This window comes from Miscanthus floridulus, unplaced genomic scaffold (genome assembly GCF_019320115.1).
Source record: "Miscanthus floridulus cultivar M001 unplaced genomic scaffold, ASM1932011v1 fs_714_4, whole genome shotgun sequence".
Lineage (NCBI taxonomy): Eukaryota > Viridiplantae > Streptophyta > Magnoliopsida > Poales > Poaceae > Miscanthus > Miscanthus floridulus.
The window spans coordinates 54326-79346 of NW_027097152.1; the positions used below are offsets into that span (position 1 = coordinate 54326).

At 45.1% G+C, this 25021-nt stretch overlaps 1 pseudogene; it reads left to right on the forward strand.

Moving 5' to 3' along the window:
• Nucleotides 1-23265: 23265 nt before the first annotated feature.
• Nucleotides 23266-24560, forward strand: LOC136532801 (gamma-glutamyl peptidase 5-like; annotated as a pseudogene).
• The last annotated feature ends 461 nt before the right edge of the window (nucleotides 24561-25021 follow it).

Sequence of the window (25021 nt, forward strand, 5' to 3'; positions counted from 1 at the left end):
AACTTTTTTTTCTAGAACAAACATCTATAGATGCCTTTTGTAAGCATGCTATACATTCCATCAAAATCAATTAACACTCTACCTATAGCGATTATACCTATACACATTTGACAAGAATCCATCATTGCTTGAGCAAGAGAAGAAATTCTTATCTAACTCTTACACAAATAGAACACTCCCTACCGTCACAAATAAGACGTCCACAGTCATTAACGTGTACCTTTGACTGCTAGTTTCCATTACTTGCAATAATTACAAAGTACAGAGATATCATAACATTATGCAACTACTATTCGAGATAGATATGCTCATATCATTGTCACATATTCAATCTAACTATGTCAAGAGGTGTTGATGATCAATGTTTAAATACTTAGACTGCACACAACGCAAAAGGTCACTTAGCTGTGACTCGAGGGAATAACTTGTTGCGACAACATGCAAATAACACCAATGATTCTTAAACAGTTTAGGGCCATGATTACTAGGTCCTCAACAAATCAGTAGGTAGCATAATCTCTTCAGGAAAAAACTAACTAGTTTATGTAACAGCTTGTAAATACAAGGATAGCTAAACCAAGGAGTAACAGCATGTAACTCAATCGAATAGGAATCGGCTGCTATTGAAAAGACAACAACCGTGGGGCATTTCATCAAACACTTAGCTGGCAGTGAGCCACGCACTCATCGTAGGGGTGGGAAAGCAGCTATCTGTGTGCTCCTGAAGGCCTCGGTGGTGCTCCGGCATGGGGCGGTAGACAGCGTGGGGAGTGCTCTGGCGTGGGGTGGTGCACGGGCGTCGGCGTCGAAGAAGAGGAGCGTGGGTCTAGGTACGGCGGTGCAGGGGGCGGTGGACGAGTGCTCTGGCGTGGGGCAGTGCACGAGGGTCGGCGTCAAAGAAGAGGAGTGCGGGGCTAGGAACGGCGGCGCAGGGGGCGGTGGACGGGTGCTCCGGCGTGGGGCGGTGCACGGGCGTCGGCGTCGAAGAAGAGGAGCGCAGTGCTAGGAACGGTTGGCGCGGGGTTGAAATTTGGATAATTTCAACCCACGCCAGGCTTTTATACAATACCTCATCACTACCAGTTCTAATTATAAACCGACAGTGATGGGGTACATCACTGTCGGTTATAAGTCTAAACCGATAGTGATGTAGAAATATCACTGTCGGGCCATTCTTTTAAACCGGCAGTGATTGCCGTGTAGCGGTTCCAGCATAAGTAAGTTATATTTTCTACTTTTCTGAATACCTCCTACTGGCTCAACGGTTATGACCCCACAACTTAGCCCTCGATACCCGTGTTCGAATCCCGAGCAGCCTAATTTTTTGGTTTAATTTTATAATTTATTAAGCGGTCTAAAGGTAAAAAAAATAAACCTTGGCATACATCCTATACTAGCGCAGCGGTTAAGTCTCTAAACTGTGCAGCCCAAGACCCGAGCTCAAACCCGAGGGCTGGCATAATTTTTTTTCATTTTTTTATATCACTACCGGTTTTCAAAATAAACCGACAGCGATAACCAGCATCACTGTCGGTTTCTTCTCATCACTGCCGATTTTTTGAAACCGACAGTGATGTTTATATATATTAAAAAAATTCTTTTATATACTGAATAAATAGAAGCATATGTATTTCTATGTTGAAATGGCTTGAAATTTTTGTGACAAGCATGTACACCCAAATTAAGACCCCACATAGGATCTGAGGTTTTTCTGATCATTTTTTGTTTATTATATTTTTCTCTGTGCCGAATGAGACAAAAGAGGGTGAATTTCATCTTGGACCCATAGATTTTTTTATCCACCTCCACAAAATTCTTATCCCTAGGGCACATTAGAGCCTGTGTAAAAGTTTGGCCCCATTCCAGATCTTTTCATGAGTAGACTCAGTTCAACCTATAATTAAACGGTGTCATCACACGGAAATTCAATTAAACCTCAGAAAGTAGCAAACCATCTTCGAAAAATCCCAAACTTGGTGTTTCCTTCACACGTGGCACGTGCAAGCTTGAGAATAATTTTGAGACCAATACGACACTAGAATGCCTATGAATCATAGAAACCTTGATAACCTATGTGTATAGTCATGGTTCGATGAAAGGGCACATGTACCTCTGTAAAACATGTATACTTCGCCTATTTCGAAATGACTTGAAATTTTTTTGACAAGCATGTACACCCAAATTAAGACCCCACACAGGATCTGAGGTTTTTCTGATCATTTTTTATTTATTATATTTTTCTTTGTGTCAAATGAGACAAAAGAGGGTGAATTTCATTTTGGACCCAATAGATTTTTTCATCCACCTCTACAAAATTCTTATCCCTAGGGTACATTAGAGCCTGTATAAAAGATTGGCACCATTTTGTATCTTTTCGTGGGTAGACTCAGTTCAACCTATAATTAAACGGTGTCGTCGCGCGGAAATTCAATTAAACCTCAGAAAGTAGCAAACCATCTTCGAAAAATCCCAAACTTGGTGTTTCCTTCACACGTGGCACGTGCAAGCCTAAGAATAATTTTGAGACCAATACGACACCGGAATGCCTATGAACCACAAAAACCTTGATGAACCTGTATGTATAGTCATGGTTCGATGAAAGGGCACATGTACCTCTGTGAAGCATGTATACTCCGTCTATTTCGAAATGACTTGAATTTTTTTGACAAGCATGTACACCCAAATTAAACCCCACATAGGATCTGAGTTTTTTCTGATCATTTTTTATTTATTATATTTTTCTCTGTGTCGAATGAGACAAAAGAGGGTGAATTTCATCTTGGACCCAATAGATTTTTTATCCACCTCCACAAAATTCTTATCCCTAGAGCACATTAGAGCCTGTGTAAAAGTTTGGCACCATCCCGGATCTTTTCGTGGGTAGACTCGGTTCAACCTATAATTAAATGGTGTCATCGCGTGGAAATTCAATTAAACCTCAGAAAGTAGCAAACCATCTCCAAAAAATCTCAAACTAGGTGTTTCCTTCGCACGTGGCACGTGCAAGCCTAAGAATAATTTTGAGACCAATACGACACTGGAATGTATATTTCTAGTTGCCCAACAAATGTTACATGAATTACATGCATGACAATAATTAAACACACAAAGCCGTACGTATTAAAATTAGAACCCAATTAAACTACGACCTTGAAAACCTAGCTAAATAAACATTAATTACTATTGGAATCACTGCCGGGATCGATCGGGCCACGCACACTAACATGCCTCTGTAGCCATATATGGTAATTGATGTCACGGATTATGTATCCACTTGTATCGATGAAGTCCAATGCCCGTATGAGTGCACTCTCTCATGCCTCACAATACCGAAAGAATAGTCGGCCATAGATGTAACCTACTAAATGACCACTGCCCCTGTTAGTAATTCTTATGCAGTACTAGCGTCTTTCTATAGTGAGTTGGCCGAGGTTTCTATTGCAGAAGTCCCAATCATACCCAAGTTGCTCCATAGCTTGGTCTAAAACGGCCCACAAGCCACATGCAGCATAGGTAAGGTCCTATAGCAACACCGCCGCCACCCTCCCTTCCACACTTCCCACGAGCCCGCCATACTCCTCCGACTAATCCTCGCGAACTCGCTCGCACGGGTGGGGGGATAAGCGAGGCCATGTGGGGGCGGCCAGCTAAGGCTAGTGAGACACGAGGATAGGCACGTGCGTCGAGTACAGGCGAGCATGGTGGCTAGGGACCGTGGTATGCTGCTCACGATGTCGCTAAGCATGCTCAAACTAGCTGCGCTGCTCGCTGGCTTCTTCCCTTCGTATGCCTCGCCGCCCGCACCTCCCTCCGCCATGGCCCTCGTCCTAGGCCTGACCACTTCGGCCCTTCCATAGTGATGCAAGTTGGGGGCCATCCCTCAACCATGGGCAGCAACACACACAAGAAAGAAGATACGATGGGTCCACTAGACACACATGCAGCCCGGACGCCACCGCTGCACCCGCCGTGTCTCCCTTGCCAGCGCCGATCTATAGGGAACCCGCCGCGGCCATGCTGCGATAGGGCAGACATGCAGATTTGGCCCAGCAGCGAGTATATCTGGTCGTGCTATTTGTTGCTCGATAAGGAGACATTTGTGCTTTGTAGCACCCGGTTTTAAAGGCAAAACCAGATACACACTATATATGAGCTCAGGAAGTCAAATCTCACATATAGCCACAAATAAGGATAAAATCAAGAGACAATACTTATTACATAACGTATTAGTAAAAGGAAAATAACCTCAGAGAAAAGACAGCAGAAAGTTGACTCCGATCTTCTGGCGAAGACCCCAAATTCACAAGGACGACTGACTGGTTGACCACAAACCTACTTCTCCAAACCAGCAATCTGGTACCCATCCGGGATTTTTATCCAATGTATAGAAAAATAAAGCAAGCGTAAGTACATGTCGTACTTAACAATTATATCATGGGGTTCATGAGGCTCAAAAAGGCTAACACTGGTTTAACTGCAATTAGCTTTAATAGATCATCTTTTTAAGCAGTTGAGTAGCAAAGGATTTATCATTCCCATAAACACATGATCAGGTAAATATGAATAATGTATAGCATAAACAGTTGATCATTAGTACCATTATCCATTAGTGATCATCTCTATTCCATAAGGGTCCAAGGCCGCTCGTGTCCGTGAGCACGGCTGTTATAACAGTTTTATACTCTGTAGAGTTTGTACATGTTCACTATGAGTTGTGATTTACCCTTTCGCCCGAGATAGCTATTCTCTTGACCCACTTCCAAGGAAGGTCGGCAGGGTTCACTATAAAGCCTTTCAAAGACTTCATCTAACATGTTAGGGCCACCAGGCGTATGTGGCCCATCTCTAGGAGTGGCATGCGTGGGCATCGCAGCACGGTACACACTTCCCAGTAGCAAAGGAAACATACCCCACGCCTAAAAGGTAACCACTAACAAGCTAGAAAAGATCCTCATACTGAGCTAAAGCCAGAGCCATATGGCCCTCACAGCTGTACTGTAAGTCTCAGATGATCGCTTACAGATAAGTCCTTAGGGAGAGGAATCTGAAGCATATAAACACTTTAGCCCCCTGTTTCCATGTTACTAAAAAGTCATGTTTTAATGTTTATTACATATACCATTAGTCAAGTTACAAGATCATGGTTTTGATTAAGCACTAGCAAAAACTACCCAATGCAATTACCCAAAGGTGTCAAGGTGCAAGATATCAAATATCTAGGATATCCTATTTGGCAACAAGGGAGGCACATGCAATATGAATTAAGTGATTAAATGTGAATAGGTAACAAGGATGGTCCCATGCTATACTTGCCTTACACACCAATCCTTCGGTAAGCTTTATTCTTTGATGTCTTTCTTCTTCTTCTGGATCACCACGTATATCTCACCGACTGGACAATCGTAGAACACCACACAAACATCCATACACATACATGCATAGCATATAGTTATATCTATATCAGAATAGTACACCAATCATAGAAAAATAAGTAAAAGAGATTGATATATGATTCTACGCATCACTACGAACACACAGTTGCGAGAGGCACGCTAATCGAAGCTACGGTGAAAAAGATACATCTACCGAAAGATTTGCTTAATACGTGGAAAAATCAACTATAGGCTTTGTTTATGTTAACTATATGAATTCATATACAAAAGATATTTATAAATAATATAGATTATATTAAGTCAACTTTAGATTTGAATTATAAAACAAAAGTAAAACAGATCATATTTTATGTATAAAACTCAGTTGTATAATCTTTAATCAAGATATAATTTAAACTATGATTTTTATGAAATAGTAATGTAGTAAACATCATTACTAATGCGTAGATCTCGTCGTTATGAAACAAACGCAACTTGAACGGACTATTTCAGAGTTAGAATGAATAAGTTACGATTTAAACTAGTTTTGCTTTAATTAAATAATAGATTAAATCTACTCATGAATTTCAAGTGTTGAAAACATGTCTAACAGTTATATAAACATGTAGATAACGTAAATATGATCCTAACGCAACTCGAACGGATCAAATCGGACTTAAAACGCAAAAGTTACGCATAAAATAAGATTCAGTGGCATTCCTGTAAATATTTGAACTCAAATTTGAATTAAAACAATTAAAAATCTGCATTTAAATGTATTTTGGACTGGGCATACTATTTCTGGAAAATACAGGGTCCTAACCGAATAAAAACAGGACCTAAAAGAAATCATTTTGAACTGAATCGGACCGCGGGTTAGTTACTTGGAAATCCGGGGGCTAATCTACAAAACCGCGTGGCTTTGACCGGATGTTGACTACATGCTGACTAGGCTGACGCGTGGCGCGCTCTGGTTGGCTCGGTGCACCACGCAGGCGGTGGACACGCTGACGCATCACCGTGGACCGGGTCCGTGGGTCCACGGTGGACCGATTACATAACGAACAGGTGCATCTAATCTTAGCCGTCCAAACGAAATCCGATGGCAAGAGACGCACGGGAGAACTTCCAGCGGCGGCACGGCATCTCCGGTGAGGGCGCCATGGCCGGTGGCGAGACGAGCTTGCGGATGCGGCGGTCTAGCGCACGAAGCAGCGAAAGGAAGGCACGGGAAGACGGAGGAGCTCACCGTGAGTTCCACAGAGGTGGTCGTGGCGTTCGAGAGGCTTCGACGGGGTGGGTTGACGATGGCGGCGATGGCTGGAGAGAGAGGGAGATACGGGTGAGGGGAAATCCGAGGAAAACGAGACCAAAATGTGAAATAGATGATACCTACGACTGCGGAGGACAACAACGGAGCTTACGGGCGCGTCGGCGACGAGGTTAGTGCTCGGGAAGGGGGAATTCGCCGACGGCGGTGAGTTGCTTGAGCGCGGCCGGGAAAAGGGAGAAGGAAAGCGTCCGGCTCGGGGCTTTATAGGCGTGCAAGCACGGTGGATGGAAGGGAAACGGAGCGCAATGATTTGGGCACTTGCCTTGCATGCGCAATGGCGGCGGCGGCTTGCCGTGTTTGGCCGCGCCATCGGCGGGGGAGAGAAAGGAAAGAAGACGCGGGGAAGAAAGGAAGGGAAGACGACGGCAGCGCTGACGTGTGGGGCCGGCTTGTAGCGAGAGGGAGAAGTGATGCGTGCGAGCGCGTGTTGACAAGCGGGGCCAGCTGACTAGCGGGGCCAGTAGCGCAGCGGGAGGGAGAAACGATGGGTGCTGAAGGCCAAAGCGGAGCGGGGTGCGGGGCTGGGCCGCGGCGCTGATGTGAGCCGTGCTGGCGAGTGGCGCAGTGGGCGCGCGAAGCAGGCCGTGGGGAAGCTAGGTCGCGTGCTGGCGTGCGGTGGAAAGGCACCGAGTAGGCCATGCGCGGGAGAAAGAGGAGGCGCGTGGGACTGGGCCAATTCCTGGTGCTGGGCTGACGCCGGGAGAAGAAAGAAAAAAGCAGGCCAGGGAAAAACGTGGGCCTCCGGGCCAAAATGAGAGAGGAGTTTTTCCTTCTTTTTTTCTTCCCCTTTTTAGTTTTCAAAGCCAAACCAATTTCCAAACAAATTCAAGTATAGATTCAAATATACTTTCCTACTCAATTAAAAATGGAAAATTTTGTTAGGCTTTCCAAGACAAACTTTACAACTTTAAAAATACTTTTATTTTCTAATTTTCTTTTCTTTCTTTTCTTTTATTTCAAAGCCATTTTCAAACTCTTTTCAAAACCATCTTAACCATTTTGACTTTTCAATTAAAACCACTCAACCAATAAAATTTAAATGCAATAGCATGTATGCATCAAACATATTGCTACCTTATAATGTATTTTAATTTAATGAAAATTTTTATTTCTCTATATTTCATGTGCACAAAAATTCCAACTTAAATCATTTTAACTCTATTTCAAAAGAGGCAAATTTTGGGATGTTACAATTCTACCCCCCTTAAGATGAATCTCGTCCTTGAGATTCGGAAGACGTCGACTAAGAGATAGGAATACTCCGTCCTTGGATTCTTCTTTACTTCCTCCTGCAGTTCCATCGTCTTGATAAAGATCCATATTACTTTGTATAACCTGTTGCCCTTACTCCAAGTAATTTGCGTAACTATTTCCAAAATTTTGACAGGTACCTTGAACAACTCTCAGGTAACCCTAATCACTAGGTCATAATTCTCTTCATATGTTCACCTTTCAACAAGGCTTCCTTATGTTCTTGGTCCGAAAGATGATCTACCATCAATCTTCAAAACATTGATGATCTTGGTGAAGTTGCTCGAACTAGGAATACAACTCTTAATTCTTGGTGTTACTCGAACCTTCTTAGCACAATTCTCCATTGCTAAGGGCATTGGTCATGACTTCGCTTCTCGAAGTGATAGCACTTTTCCAAGTCACAATTAATCTCATTCCAACGAGGTTTTCATAAGCTCAAGACCAACTTGGTGAAAATATCCTATATATTCTTGTGATCCTTCTAGATATTACTTTTACCTTCAAGAAGATGGTACTTCCATGCATCATAATGGATAACTCCAGATAACAGGTTAGTTCAACTCATGCTTATAAGGACATATCCTACATCTTCACAAGATGCATTATTGTAGATACAAAGCTCTCGTCCTGATCTAACAATCTAATACTCAGGTTTTACTTTGACCTTTTGGACTCCTTCAAACACTTGACTGCAGTCTCTTGATCCAAACTAACTTAAAAGCTTTTCCAGTAGATTTATCAATGTCTTGCTGGTCTTGGATAGACCTTTCTTGGACTTCTAACCAAAATTCATTGAAACTCTGAGTTCTCTCTTACATCCTTGAGTACCACCATGCTTTCACTGCGCACTCTAATTTCCACTGTGCAAACTCGAACATATGACACTTCATCTTACCAATTCTTCAACTTGGCTACCCCCCTTAAGATAAGGTAAAGTAGGGGATACCAAAGTATAGCTTGCATCGTCTTGTGATTGAAGTCTACTGTTGTTCAGGATTTCCTCAGGGTTTTTGATTGTCCAAAATTAGAGATATGAACCGATAAAGACAGGCAGCTCCAAAGATGGGATAGGAAAAACAGAAGAAAACCGTAACCCAACTATTTATTTCAGTAATCCTTATACCTTAAACCTATAAACTAAATGAAATTGCGGGAACACCCAACAAGATCATTGCAATCATTACAAAGATGCAAAACAAGCATAAACATAATGACAATTCAACAAGACAGTAAAGATGCACAACTCAATTATTGACTCACTTGCGATACTATCGTTTTTATTACATAAGGGGCACAACTCCTAATTCTTAAAAATGGCATGATTACAGGGACATCTCTCGCATGGGAGTGACATGTCATCCACTACATCAATTTCACCATATGCTTCTTTTGGGTTAGGTATCACTGACACTTCCTGGTGACAGTCCGGTTGTGATCTGACTCTGGCTACTTCCATGGTGTACTTGTTGATTCTTCTGTGAGCAAGATTTAACATAATGTCCTTCCTGCTGGCAATGATAACACTTCCTCTTAGCTGGATCTTTAGTGATGTCATACTCCATAGAATTGTTGCTTACAGTATTGTCAGCTTGCTGATTCTGTAAGTTCATCTTTGTTTGACTAGACCGCTTTTTAGCTCGCTTGATCTTTCGGGGTTGAAACTCCGTGTAGGTGATTGTCCACCCATCTATACATACCTCATATGGAAAGACTGGAGTAATCTTAGCTTGAGAAACTTCCAATTCTTTAGAGTCTAAGTTTAACTGACTAGGGATCGGAGCTGGATGTGACAATGTAATAGAACTCGAATGTTGATTTCTTCCAGATTCTGACTCTGGTGAGATCTCCTCTCTCTTCTTAACCACATTGTCCTCAGGTACAGGCTGAATACCTTCATACTCAATTCTTTCTCCTAACGGTGCGGTTAGAAGCACCGAACGCTGGGCGTACTTGATCACTCCTTTACAAGCAGATAGCCATCCTATTCCAAGAATGACATCAATATCCACCAACTCTAATACAATAAAGTTTGCTTCAAATTTTACTCCTTTGATGTTAAGACTAACTCCTGGGCATTTATGGTTTGCCTTCATTTCTCCTTCTGGGGTCTTAACTATCACTGGTCTCCTCATTGGAAGCATCGTTATCTTATGTTCCTTTACATACGCATTAGAGATAAATTTTGTTAGGCTTTCCAAGACAAACTTTACAACTTTAAAAATACTTTTATTTTCTAATTTTCTTTTCTTTCTTTTCTTTTATTTCAAAGCCATTTTCAAACTCTTTTCAAAACCATCTTAACCATTTTGACTTTTCAATTAAAACCACTCAACCAATAAAATTTAAATGCAATAGCATGTATGCATCAAACATATTGCTACCTTATAATGTATTTTAATTTAATGAAACTTTTTATTTCCCTATATTTCATGTGCACAAAAATTCCAACTTAAATCATTTTCACTATATTTCAAAAGAGGCAAATTTTGGGATGTTACATGCTTATTTTAGAAAAAAAGGAACAAATTTTTGCAGCAGAACTCCATGATCTTTCCTTCCTTCAGTAGCCACCCAAAGGTTTGCTTCCTTGTATTGCTTTGAAAATTTTCCTCAATTGGATGTCCTGCTCTTGCATTTGCAATTTTGTTCCAATACTGTGGTCCAGCTGATCAAGAACTGCCGTGCAACTTGAGCTGCAGCCAATTCACATTTCACAATGGCATGAACTGAGTTTTACTTGATAACTGCTAATGATGTTGTAATTTGAAGATTCAATCATCAAAATTTGACAGCTACTAAATGACCCTAATATTTCATATGAGGTAGTTTCCCAGGCCTAGAAAGAGAGGTCCTACTACTTAACTATGTTGTATGCATAAGGATGTTCAATTACATTTGTCAAATATCTATCCCCACGAGAAAAATATATTTGATTAATACCCCCTTTTCTTTTACTCAAGAGCTCTATATCAGTGTCAGTTAATACTCAGTACTTTGTATGGTAGTAACCTGGGTTAGCCATGCTAGAAAAAAATGTGATTGTTGCATCCAGGCTAGGCTCATTGCAATTATCAGGCCGTTGATGTTGTGCCACAAGTCCTATTTATTTTCACATAACCAAGCTTCTGATGTCAAGCTTCTGATGCAAGTTTCGGAAGTGGCATGTTTTCAATATTTTCTTATATGATAGGAATGTATTCTCTCTTATTGACCTTCTGAATTTCTCTAAGAAGATTTTAGATGAGTATGCCTTGATCAGTAGTTTTATTTTTGTAACTACTTGTAATGTTTGAGTTATCAAGTCTCAGGACTTATTAGTTATTCCTTCATGTCAGTATTCATGCTTTATGACTTTGTCGCCATGGTTATTAATTTATTCTAATGTCAAATGCAAATTGTAGTGAGGGCTGCCATATCCAGGCTCCCTTATGTGCCCACGGTGTTTTGTATACTAACCTACTCAATAGGTTACTACATAATAATAACCTACCAATAGGTTACTCCACATTCTTTTGTGTACTATCCTACTATTTCATTATTTTTCTTGCTCGAGACATCCTCAGAATCTCAGATACTCGGTCCTCACTCTTTATTTACTGAACTTTTATCTTTGATTCCTTTTTACAATTTCACCTTACCTCACCTAGGCCACACAACATTTTCAGATTCAAAATAAAAAAAGTCGGCACTCCACTCAGGTGCGCGGCAACGCCACGTGTTACTTTTCAGCAAGCTTATTAATGGAATCAACTATTTTAAATGTTAGAACATTCCAAAACAAAAGAAGCATATTCAGGCCAAAAACATCAGCAGCACTCAGCGCATGTGCTTTTCCTGTATTAATTATAATTGTGCTACTGCTATTTATTCCCTATTAAAGCTTCTAGCAAAAAATTACGTCATGTTTCCTCTGCATCATTTGACCCTTCTTTTAGGCTGATGAGTGATGACAGGCTTTGCAGGAGAGATCTGTGATCTCTTGATTTTATTCTGATCTAATAACACATTATTAGTTACACTACTAGAAATAGAGCCTTTGCCGAGTGTAAACTGCTTTGTCGAGTGTCAAAAATCAGGCACTCGGCAAATAATTGCACTCGACAAAGAGTTCTTTGTCGAGTGCTGGGCACATGGCAAAAAAGGGCACTCGGCAAAAGCGCGGCACTCGGCATAGGTTGCCCCGTGTAACGGTGTTCGGCCACGTCGTTCTTTGCCAAGTGCCTGCTGTTAGGCACTCGGTAAAGTTTTTTTTTGGAAAATACTTTGCCGAGTGTCCCTGACACGGCACTCGGCAAAGATTTAATTTTTTTTGAAATGTCTTTGCCGAGTGTCCCAGATCTGGCACTCGGCAAAGTATATTTTTTTTGCAAAATACTTTGCCGAGTGCCCCTGACACGGCACTCGGCAAAGATTTTTTTTTGAAATGTCTTTGCCGAGTGCCCTAGTGGAGGCACTCGGCAAAGAGGAAATTTCTAAGAAATAAAAAATCCTCTTTGCCGAGCGCCTTATTCTTGGCACTCGGCAAAGAGCCCCATGGCACTCGGCAAAGTTTTATTATTTTTTTTGTTTTTGGCCTCCAATTTTTTTGTGCAGCCCTTTTAAAGCACCAGGAACTTCTCGTTAGAATTTGAGGATTTTTTGTGGCTTTTTGATATATTTAGTTACTTTATTTCGTTTACTTGAATTTTTTTGAAAAATATAAATTTGAACTGCACGTGGTACGAATAATGGAATTTAATGATTCAAAAATTGATAGTCATGTTAGTGTGTGTAGTGTGAGGCCGTATCCAGGAACGGACCCAAAATTTCGGACATCTTGTTCACGAAACATGACCACGAACTTGCGTGCGAAGTGTTTTTAAATTCTATAAAAAGCAAACGAAGTCCAAAAATCATGAAACTTGTTGAGATGTCGTGATATCGTATGTGGAGGCTATGATAAAAATTTTAGAAGATTTTGTGTACATTGTCATGTACGATCCTTACAAACCAGGACATCTCCGCGGCCACGCCGGCCCGGCCCGGCCCTGCCCCCGCCCCCGCGTCGCGCGCCACCCTCCATGGCCATGCTGGCCCACCCCCACCCCTGTGCCATGCGTTGCCAGCCATGCCCACGTTGGCCTGCCCCCGCCCTCGTGTCGCGCGCCGCCCTCTACGGCCACGCTGGCCTAGCCCCGCCCCCGAACCATGCACCGCCCTCCCCTTCCCGTGCGCCACGCCCACAGCCGCCCCATGCCCGCTAGCCACCGAGCCGTGCACTGGCACCTACCCCCGCCCCCCGTGCCCGCGTGTGGCCAAGCATGGCCAGCTCGCCCACGCCGGCCCGCCAATGCCGAGGAGCCGGCCCTGCCCCCGGCCACGCTCCGTGGACCGCCCGCCCCAACGCCGCCCGTGCCCGACCCCGTTCCCAACTCCGGTGACCCTGACGCCGCCTACCGCTACCCCCGGCGCCCATCAGGTATGCCCTCTCTTGTTGTTGTCGTGGTAGTGATAGTTGTAGTAGTAGTGTTAGTGGTAGTAGTAGTAGTAGAACTAGTGGTAGTAGTAGTAGTAGAACTAGTGGTAGTAGTAGTAGAAGTAGTGGTAGTAGTAGTTGTAGAACTAGTGGTAGTAGTAGTAGCAATAGTGGTAGTAGTAGTAGTAGCAATAGTGGAAGTAGTAGTAGAAGTAGTGGTACTACTTGGATATATTCTTCTGCACGGATTGATATCCAAACTACATGGCTTCTCTTGAGACATATGTGCTTGTCGGCCATCGTGCCACTGTTTTTTTGTAGGTTTTGGAAACCTCGCCATGCAGGGGAGGTTCTGCCGAATTTTTTTAAAATGACAGTATTTTGTTCCATTTTTGTAGAGAAGAGTCCGTCGGAGCGGAGTCCGAGTTCCCGTCGCCGTGCCGATCTGCCTGCACTGCGTCGCCTCGCCACTGCACCGACCCACCATGGCCCCGCTAGCCTGACTTTGCCGCCACCCTAGGTATAACCCCCCTTTCCGTATCATGGTCATAGATCGCGTAACCCAATTAGGCATCTCTCGTTCGAAAGAGATACGGTTGGAGGTATGCAGATCTTTGTATATCTATGACCATATCTATTTCAGATTGTCTACATTTTTTAGACAGCCCACAGATGCATAGATGGGTTAGTTTCCATGGTCTGCTCTGGTCCGAGATAGAGTTTCGGCATCATCTCCCTATTGTTCTCCAGATACGCACTCTTCTTTGGTAGGACGTGTATCTGGAGAATAGCGGGGAGGTGCTGCCGAAATTCTGTCTTGGATAGGAGTAGAGCATGGAAACTAACCTCATCTACGCATCCGCGGGTGGGATTAGAACCTATCCTCACCTATTAGATAGTAGGAACACCATGTAGATGCAATTGATGGTTACATTACTCGTTGATACATATGTTAGAGGATGGATGACCATCAGTGGATGTACATGGGCTGGAGAAGTCATAGTGATTACACCACAGAATGGATGAACAAGACCGATACTTTCTTGAACAGTGCATTTGGCAAGGCTGCTAAAGGACATTGCCTAGTTTTGTGTCCCTGCAGCAAATGTGGAAACAGGAGAAGGGTAAACAAGGTAGAAATGGGTAAACATCTTGTGAAGCATGGATTTACGCCGGACTACACCCGGTGGGTCCACCATGGTGAAGCCCATCGTATTAGAGAGGAGGTGGTGAGACCACGGGTGGAGGCTTTTGATGCTAATGCTGGGGTAGCAGACATGTTAGATGACTTTCACCAAGAAGAGTTCGGCGAGGGACGTGAGAAGGAGGAGATGGAGGCAGCCACACATGTGTTCTATGACATGATGGACTCGGCACAGAAACCCCTTCATGATCAGTCAATGATGTCTCAACTGGATGCCATTGGACGCTTAATGGGGTTGAAGTCCGAGTTAAACTTGAGTCGACCTGGCTTCAATAAGATGTTGACCGTGATTGGCACCCTGCTTTTGGAGGGCCACATTCTGCCAAAGAGCATGTACGAGTCATGGAAACTCCTTCGTGCACTTAAGATGCCGTATGAGCAGATACATGCTTGTCTGAAGGGGTGCATCCTATTTAGGAAAGAACATGAGCATGCAAAGTTCTATCCAAAGTGTAAATCCTCTAGGTACTTGGAGGTAGACTCTGATGATGGCCAAAAGAGGCAACTTATGATCCCTGTGAAAATCCTACGGTACCTTTCGTTCCTACCAAGGATCCAATGGCTATACATGACCGAGGAATCCGCAAAATAGATGACATGGCACAAAAATGGCAAATGGTACAATCCTAACAAGATGGTACATCCATCTAATGGTGAAGCTTGGATCTGCTTTAATGACAAATATCGTGACAAAGCAGATGAGGCTCGTAATGTACGTGTCGCGCTGGCAACAGATGGGGTCAATCCTTATGAAATGATGGCTGCCCCATACACATGTTGGCCCATCTTTGTTATCCCCCTTAATCTCCCCCTGGTGTCTCCTTTCAACGACATAACGTATTCTTGTTGTTGATAATTTCTGGACACCCACGGAGTAATATGGGTGTGTCATGGAGCCCGTGTTTGATGAATTGGTCCGTGCTTGGGACGAAGGGGTATGGACATACGATCGAGCTACAAAGACAATCTTTAGAATGCACATTTGGTACCACTACTCCCTACATGACTTCCTGGCATACGGGATATTCTGCGCCTGGTGTGTTCACGGGAAGTTTCCATGCCCAATATGCAAGGAAGGTGTGAGGTTCATTTGGTTGCAGAAGGGTGGCAAGTATTCATCGTTCGACAGACATCATCAATTCCTACCTCTTGACCATCCATTCAGACAAGACATCAAGAACTTTATGAAAGGTGTCAAAGTGACAAACCCTGCACCGCAGATGATGACTGGTGCTGAGGTTTATGCTCAGATAGATGCTCCCATGCCCAATGAAGAAGGTGGTTTTGTGGGATATGGTGAGCAACATATGTGGACTCATATCTCGGGCATGACGAGGCTCCCCTATTTCAATGACCTTCTTCTGCCACATAACATTGATGTAATGCACACTAAAAAGAATGTCGCCGAGGCACTTTAGGCAACACTCATGGACACTGAAAAGTCTAAGGACAACCCTAAGGCTAGAGTGGACCTGGCAACGTTGTGCGATAGACCAAATCAAGAGATGCAGCCTCCTAGTCGTGGCAAGACCTGGAGAAGGCCTAAGGCTGATTTCATCTTGAAAAAGGACCAAAGGAGGGAAGTACTTGAATGGATCAAGATGCTAATGTTCCCTGATGGGTATGCAGCGAATCTAAAGAGTTGAGTGAACTTAGGCACTCTATGAGTCAACGGGATGAAGAGTCATGACTACAACATATGGATTAAGTGGCTTCTTCCGGCGATGGTTCAAGGCTATGTCCCAGAGCATGTCTGGCAAGTGCTGGCAGAGTTGAGCTACTTATTCTGCCAGCTTTGTGCCAAGGAGCTCTCTCGGACCGTCATTGATGACTTGGAAAAAGGGGCACCCATATTGCTCTATAAGTTGGAGAAGATCTTTCCACTCGGTTGCTTCTTGTCGATGCAGCATTTGATTGTGCACCTCCTGTATGAGGCACGAATGGGGGGCCCATGCAGAACCATTGGTGCTATCCAATCGAGAGATGTCTGAAGACTCTTCGCAAAAAATATAGAAATAAAGCCAAAATTGGGGCTTCCATTGTAGAGGCATACATTCTAGAGGAGGTGTCGAACTTCACAGAGAAATACTACACTGAGAACCTTCCTAGCGTTTATAATCCACCCCCTCGTTACAATGCTGACGAAAATGAATCGAACCTCAGCCTTTTCCAAGGGCAACTCAGAAGCGCAAGTGCATCGACCACTAAGCAATTGAAAAATGAAGAGTGGCGCAGTATCATGCTATATGTGTTGACCAACCTTGTCGAGGTGAAGCCGTTCATTGGGTAAGTTCTGAATGAACTTGTTTCATTTCACCGTATGTCCTTGTTTCTTCGTCCAACCCCCTTGTTTCTTGTTGGTACAGGGAATTTCTTTGTCAATCCTGGCACGGATCAAGGCAACCTACCCCACAAGAAAATGATACCCTTCTTTCACGGGGTGCAGAACCAGAGAGCCCTGATTTCATTTGTTGGTTCAAACAGAAAGTCCAAACCGATGCGCCTATAAGTGATGAGCTGAGACATGTTGCAAATGGTTGTGCCGTTAGGGTCTAGTCATTTACCGGTTATGACGTGAATAGATATTGTTTTCACACAGCAAGCTACGAGCAGAGTCGGCCCAATCGAAAAACCACAAACAACGAAGTTGTCACGCTCGACACTGATGGACTCGACTATTATGGAAGAATTGAAGAAATCTACGAACTATCATTCTATAGTTCCAAACCTCTTACTCCTGTCATATTCAAATGCCACTGGTTTCATCCTAGTGTAACGAGACAGACCCCTAAGCTTGGGCTAGTCAAGATTCGATAGGATTCTATCTATCTAGGAAAAGATGTCTACATTGTGGCTCAACAGGCCATCTAGGTTTATTATACGTCATACGCGTGCAAAGACATCAAGCATCTTAAGGGTTGGTCTATTGTGCACAAGGTATCACCACACGGTAAACTACCTATCCCAAATGATGAAGATTATAACTTCAACCCAAACACATATGATGGAGAGTTCTATCAAGAAGAGGGGCTACAAGGGAGGTTTGACATAGATTGAACGAAAGAGATAGGAATGGAAGTAGACAATGAAACAGATGATGACAAGGACGTTGGAGACGAGGTGCGAAATCTGAAGGACATACAAATGCTTGAGCGATTACGTTTAGGCAATGACAATGAAGACAACATTCATCCTTTGGATAGTGTTGATGAGTTGGACAATGTTGATAGTGATGACGAGACCTATGATCCAGCTAATCTCAATCATGAAGATTATTTCTAATACATGTAATATTATGTTTTTTGTAATTATGTTTTGTTTATTTTTGCATATATTTCTAATACATGTATTACTATGTTTTTTGTAATTATGTTTTGTTCGATTTGCACCTATTTCTAATTATGTCTTGTTTTTCTTTTTTATTGCAGGTGATTGAACAAAGATGGTGGGCGACCATCATAGGTCTGTGAACTTGATTTACCAAAGGCCACGCCAGCTATAGGAGGAGGCAGAGGGGGCTGTGGAGGGATTGGATAGGAGGAGGAGGAGGAGGACCACCAGTCGTAGGAGGGGGCCATCTCCTCCCATGCCGCGTGAGGAGGACCACCAGCCGCAGGAGGAGGTGGTGCCCGTGGATGAGTTGGACGAGGAGCTAGTTCGGTAGATGGATGAGGAGGAGGAGGAGGCAGCGGCAGGCATGAGTTCCGCTTCCTCTGACTCCTCTTCGAGTGTCTACTTGCGAGGTCCCACGAGCCTTCCATAGGTTCCGCTTCCTCACCAACGCCCAGTGATTTGCCCCGAAGGGCAAAAGTAAGTAACTTTATATGTTATCACCACTACTTCATATGATATGATGAAAAAAAACTAATAATTTTTCTTAATCACTTGTGCAGGAACTGGGTGGTTGTGTCGGGTGGTAGCGCATGGCTAGTCAATGGCATCCTGGGTCTTCTGTGCAGACAACACTTCCCCGGCATTATCACGTACGCATCGAAGATAGAGCCAGCCTACTCGTTTGACCACTATGTCGTCGCCCCCGATGCGGAGTACCCCAGCAAGGCGGCGCGGGTGAAGGCAGAGTTTTGGGTAAGTCTCCATCACACAACATTGCTCAATACATCGCATTTATTGGACTTTTCTTGAAATAATGAATGGATACATCGCTTTTGTCTGTAGACTTATTACAGATGCGATGAGGGATTTGAGGCCAGGGCGGAGCAGGTGACTACCAAAGCCTGTAAAAAACTCATCACCGACATGCATCATGAGGTGCGCATCCAGGCCATCGTAACCTACTACGGGTCGAAGTTTGGAGAGAGGAAAACCAAGAAAGACACAAGAGAGATGTAGCTGACCCGGAAGCAGTACCTTGAGGTAAATGAAGAACATCAATATTGATTCGTTTTGAGATTAAGTTGGTTTAATTTGATCTTCTTATATGTCCAATACTTGATGACGTGTAGATGATTCCCTGGTGGTGCCAAGCGTATCCCGAGTGCTGGGCGATGATGGTGGAGAGGTGGTTCACGGAGGAGTACCTCAAGATGCATAGGGATGCCTAGGACTGTCGTTTGCAGATGCAAGGTCCAGCACACCATCAAGGTAGCTGCAGCCTCGCTAGATACAAACAAGCATGGGTACGCGAATTCATTTATCTATTGTGACGCTCAGTTCCGCCTGATTTCTAATCATCGTGCTGTCTTTCTCATAGTCAGCGTCACATAGTGGCCAGGCTTGCTTGGACTTCTAGGCATGGTGTATGGCCCACAAGGGCAAGGCGACGTTGAAAGGTCCTAATGGCTAGAGGGGGGTGAATAGCCTAATAAAAATTTCTACAACAACACTTAACAAAATGGTTAGACAGTTATGAGGCGAAGCAAGTGTTGCGCTAGCCTACTCAAAATGCAAGCCACCTACCACAATTCTAGTTTAGATAGTATCTATTCACACAATAGCTATGACACTACCCTATGTTAGTGTCCTCTCAAAGGCTAACTAAATAGCCACACTAACCAAGCAAGCAAGCTCTCACAACTAGCTACACTAAAGAGCATGACAACTAGTTTGTGGTAATGTAAAGAGAGTGATCAAGATGATTATACCGCCATGTAGATGAAGGAACCAATCAATCACAAGGATGAATAACAATGAAGACCAATCACCTCGGAATCAATGATGAACACAATGATTTTTTATCGAGGTTCACCTGCTTTGCCGGCAAGTTAGTCCTCGTTGTGGTGATTCACTCACTTGGAGGTTCACGCGCTAATTGGCTTCACATGCCAAACCCTCAATAGGGAGCCACACAACCAACACAAGATGAGGATCACACAAGCCATGAGCAATCCACTAGAGTACCTTTTGGCGCTCCACCAGGGAAAGGTCAAGAACCCCTCACAATCACGACGATCAGAGCCGGAGACAATCACCACCCTCTGCTCAACGATCCTCGTTGCTCCAAGCCGTCTAGGTGGCAGCAACCACCAAGAGTAACAAGCGAAACCTATAGCGAAACACGAACACCAAGTGCCTCTAGATGCAAACACTCAAGCAATGCACTTGGATTCACTCCCAATCTCACTATGATGATGAATCAATGATGGAGATGAGTGGGAGGGCTTTGGCTAAGCTTACAAGGTTGCTATGTCAATGCAAATGGCCAAGAGTTATGAGCTTGATCCGGCCATGGGGCTTAAATATAAGCCCCCACGAAATAGAGCCGTTATATCCCTTCACTGTGCATAACGCGGGGTGACCGGACGCTCCAGTCCAACTGACAAGACAGCACCAGACGCTCCGATCGTGAATACCGGATGCGTCCGGTCAGCATACCGGACGTATCCGGTAGCCCCTAGACTGCCATGTGTCTAGTTCAAAACAACAGAGCCGTTGCTACCCATTCTGCCGACGACCGGACGCTCACATCGAACATAGAACTATGAATGACCAGACGCTGAGCCACCGAATCCAGTCGAGTCCAGTATGCCACCAGGCCGACCGGACGCGTCTGCTAGAAAATGACCGGACGCTGAGCCTCAGCGTCCGGTGGAGTACAGTAAGCATCCATGCTCGACCGGACGCGTCCGGTGATACCGGACCGGACGCAGCCAGCGTTCGATCGGCTGCTCTACCGAACACGGCATTTTCTGATTCACACTGGACGCGTCCGGTGTGGCGACCGGGCACGTCCGGTCACTGAGTTCATCGCGAAATATCGGACGTGTCCGGTCACCATACCGGACGCGTCCGGTCAGTCTGTAACCAGCGCGACTAACTCCTCTTCGACTCTATCTTCTTCACCCTTACTCAAATATGCCAACCACAAAGTGTATCACCTTGTGCACATGTGTTAGCATATTTTCACAAACATTTTCAAGGGTGTTAGCACTCCACTAGATCCTAAATGCATATGCAATGAGTTAGAGCATCTAGTGGCACTTTGATAACCGCATTCCGATACGAGTTTCATCCCTCTTAATAGTACGGCTATCAAACCTAAATGTGATCACACTCTCTAAGTGTCTTGATCACCAAAACAAAATAGCTCTTATGGTTTATACCTTTGCCTTGAGCTTTTTGTTTTTCTCTTTCTTCTTTCCAAGTCCAAGCACTTGATCATCATCATGGTATCATCATCATGTTATGATCTTCATTTGCTTCACCACTTGGAATGTGCTACGTATCTCATGATCACTTGATAAACTTGGTTAGCACTTAGGGTTTCATCAATTCACCAAAACCAAACTAGAGCTTTCAGACGTCCGATGTCTCCTTCAACCTGGAGGACCCGCCCGAGGCATACACGAACCTGAGTGTCCACTCCCGCATCAGTGAGTACACTAAGGTGGCGAGGTCGCTCCATGGGTCAGACCACGATCCGAGCACCTAGGACTTCGATGGAGAGGCCGTCATGAGGGCGGGGCAAGGTAAGAAGCATAGACGGTTCTGGCTTGGCGACGGCGTCATCGACACGGCCTCTACTCCCTCTCTCTCCCAGATCTGAGCACGGAGCATGAGCGAGAGCCCAACCATTCACACATGGCCGACCGCTGCACAGCACCGGATCGACGCACTCAAGGTTATTTCTGTTTTACTCGTTATACATTGATCTTTACATACCTTAATTAGCTTTGCATTACTGAAACATTGGAGTGAAATATTGCAGGCCCGGCTAGAACAAGAAATGAGGCAACGTCAGGAGCTGGCGGCCCAGCTGGACGCCGAGCGGACCGAGCGGCAGGCCTAGGCATAGAGGCTGACGGACATTACGGAGTTCCTACAAGGACTTGGGCAACGTGTGGGCTTCTCTTTGCCAGCTGGGCTGTTGGTTCCACCTCCGCCTCCACGTGCTGCAGCTGCCAACGTGAGTATGAAAGTTTTTTACTTTTGCTTGTGCTTTGCTTGTATGGCATCTACATTCCTAGATTAGCTATCCAAATAATCTTGTCTCACATGTAATCTTTACTCCTTTGTGCAGTCTCTATCTGACGGTGGTTCGAATAATCCACCTCATGCACCTCCAAATGATGGAGCTGGACCTTCACCATAGTCGCAGTGGCCGAGATGAGTGCACGTTGTATTTTTTTTATTTATTGTTCACTTGGTGATGGACTTGTGATATACTTGTGATGCACTTGTGGACTTTGATGGACTTGTGGATTTATTTGGATGGACTTGAGCACTTATTATTATATATGTGATATATATTGTGATGGATGTGATATGTGCGGATGGATGTGTGGATGGATGAGATATATATGTGATGAATGAGATATATATGTGATATAAGTTTGTATGAATTTATTTATCATGATGGAATATAAAAAAAATAAAAAAATTGCCGTTTTGGGTCACTTTGCCGAGTGTTGCACTCGGCAAAGGATCCCGTTGCCAAGTGCTATGGTCACAGCACTCGGCAAAGCTGAAAAAATGGCACTCGGCAAAGATTTTTTTTTTAAAAAAATTAAACTTTGCCGAGTGCCAGCCAAATGGCACTCGGCAAAGAAATTTAAAAAAAAATTCAAACTTTGCCGAGTGCCAGCTAGAGGACACTCGGCAAAGAATTTTTTTTTTTAAAAAATGCAAACTTTGCCGTGTGCCAGCCAGAGGATACTCGGCAAAAAAAAATTCAAACTTTGCCGAGCGCTGGCCAGGGAGCACTCGGCAAAGAATTTTTTTTAAAATAAAAAATAAAAAATCTTTGCCGAGTGCCTGCAGGGTTGGCACTCGACAAAGAGAGAGAACGGGGTCGGCGCCGTGACGATCGCTTTTCTTTGCCGAGTGCCCGATAAAAGACACTCGGCAAAGAGGACTTTGCGGATCAATTTTTTGCCGTATGTTCTTTACCGAGTGTCGCACTCGGCAAAGGCTTTGCCGAGTACAATTTAGCCTTTACTGAGTGGCTCAGGTACTCAATAAAGAACCTGCAGTAGTGTTAGATAATAACGTTAAAATGCATTGTCAAAACTGACTTCACAGCTACGGACACTCCACACATCCGCGCGGCAACGCCACGCTTTGTTTTCTAGTTGATCATTAGTTTATATCCCAAGCCATGCATGTGTTCCACAAGCGATCGCGACTCCATCGAGCTACAGCTACACGCCTACTACACAGCTTAAATAGGAGCTCCGAATCGCTCTGCAGATCATTGCAAATTGGCAGAACACACAGCTGATCAGTGTTGCTGCACTACACTCGCAAGCTCGATCGTAACTAGCTAGCTGGTCAGCTGAGCTTCGCCTCCGATCGATCGGCTGTATAGTGTTAGTTTGCTCATCACCACCGGCAATGACTAAGCCGGCGGCGGGGCGCGGCGGGAGGCGCTACGCGCTGCTGCTGGCGCTCTGGGACTCGGAGTACGCCAAGGAGGTGTACGGCGGGTACTACAACGTCTTCGTCGCCGCGTTCGGTGACGTCAGCGGTGGCACCGACGAGAGGTGGGACTGCTTCCGCGTGATCGCCGGCGAGTTCCCCGCGCCGGAGGACCTGGCGTCGTACGACGGCTTCGTGGTGAGCGGGAGCCCGCACGACGCGCACGGCGACGAGCCGTGGATCCGGCGCCTCTGCGCGCTCGTCCAGACCGTCCACGCCATGAGGAAGCGGGTGCTCGGCATCTGCTTCGGGCACCAGGTTCTGTGCCGAGCACTGGGCGGAAGGGTCGGCAGGGCTCGGAACGGCTGGGACGTCGGGGTGAGGAAGGTGACGTTTGCGCCGGAGCTCCTGGAGGGCCGCCTCGAGTTCCTCGGAGGTCTCGTCGAGGACGACCTCCCCCGGAGCGCCGCCCTCATCGAGGTTCACCAGGACGAGGTGTGGGAGATCCCGCCGGCGGCGACGGTGCTGGCCTACTCGGAGAAGACGCGCGTGGAGGTGTTCGCGGCCGGGGAGCACGCGCTGGGCATCCAGGGCCACCCGGAGTACACTGTCGACATCCTCCACAACCTCATCGACCGCCTCACCAACCAGAGGGCCATCCGGAGGAGCGTCGGCGAGGAGGCACGGCGAACGGTCGCGGAGACCGGCGGGCCGGACCGCGCGTTCTGGACGGCGCTCTCCAAGGGTTTTCTCGGGGGCGGATGAGGAGATCGTCCGCTGCCTGCTCCGCCGGTGCGGGAGACGGTTCAGGAGGTGACCATCAGCTGCGCCGTCGCTGGCTGCTTCGCCAGCGCAGCTGCAATGGTCCAGTTGGCTCGCAGCAACTAGTTTGGTTAGGGCTGGGCACACGTATGTAGTTAATCGTGCTGTACCTTTTTGGTTTTTGCTGCATGATTGCACACTGTACTAGCTAGAAACTACCATGGTTCATGGTTGCTCAGTGCTCACCCATTTGCGCGCCTAGCTAGCTAGGTTCATTAGTACTTTTTTCTTTAAAAAAAAACTCACTTCTTCGGTTACTGCAAATTCACTTCCATATGATCTCCGTCAATAAAAACGGTGTCTGATCTCTGAATGTCTCAAATGTTTTTAGTCAAATTAACGTGTATATATATACTTTTATTATAGAGAAAGAAATTAAATGTATTGTTCACCTTGCTTGCCGTTGTGATCACAAAGCAAAGCTACGTACCTATATATCTCACCAGCTCTTGCGAATTGCATCCTAACTAGCCCGCTGATCGATCCTCAAAATGGTAGTAAGTTGCAAGTGTCTTTTTGTTGCCGTCATATAAAGCCTCATAGGTCACGGATGCATCATCTTGGCATACATATACGGAAATGCTGCGGGTAGGACGTCCGTTGCGCCGGACGCTTGCGTTGGTGGACCTCGACGCCCGCCCGAACGGTCCAATAGTCTCACAAGAATCTCCGCTCTCACTTTCCTGTATTATGTAGTCTCCGTTCTCATATCACCGCCACCGCGGCGCTCTCCACCGCGCTCACTGACCGTCATGCGGCCTTCTCCA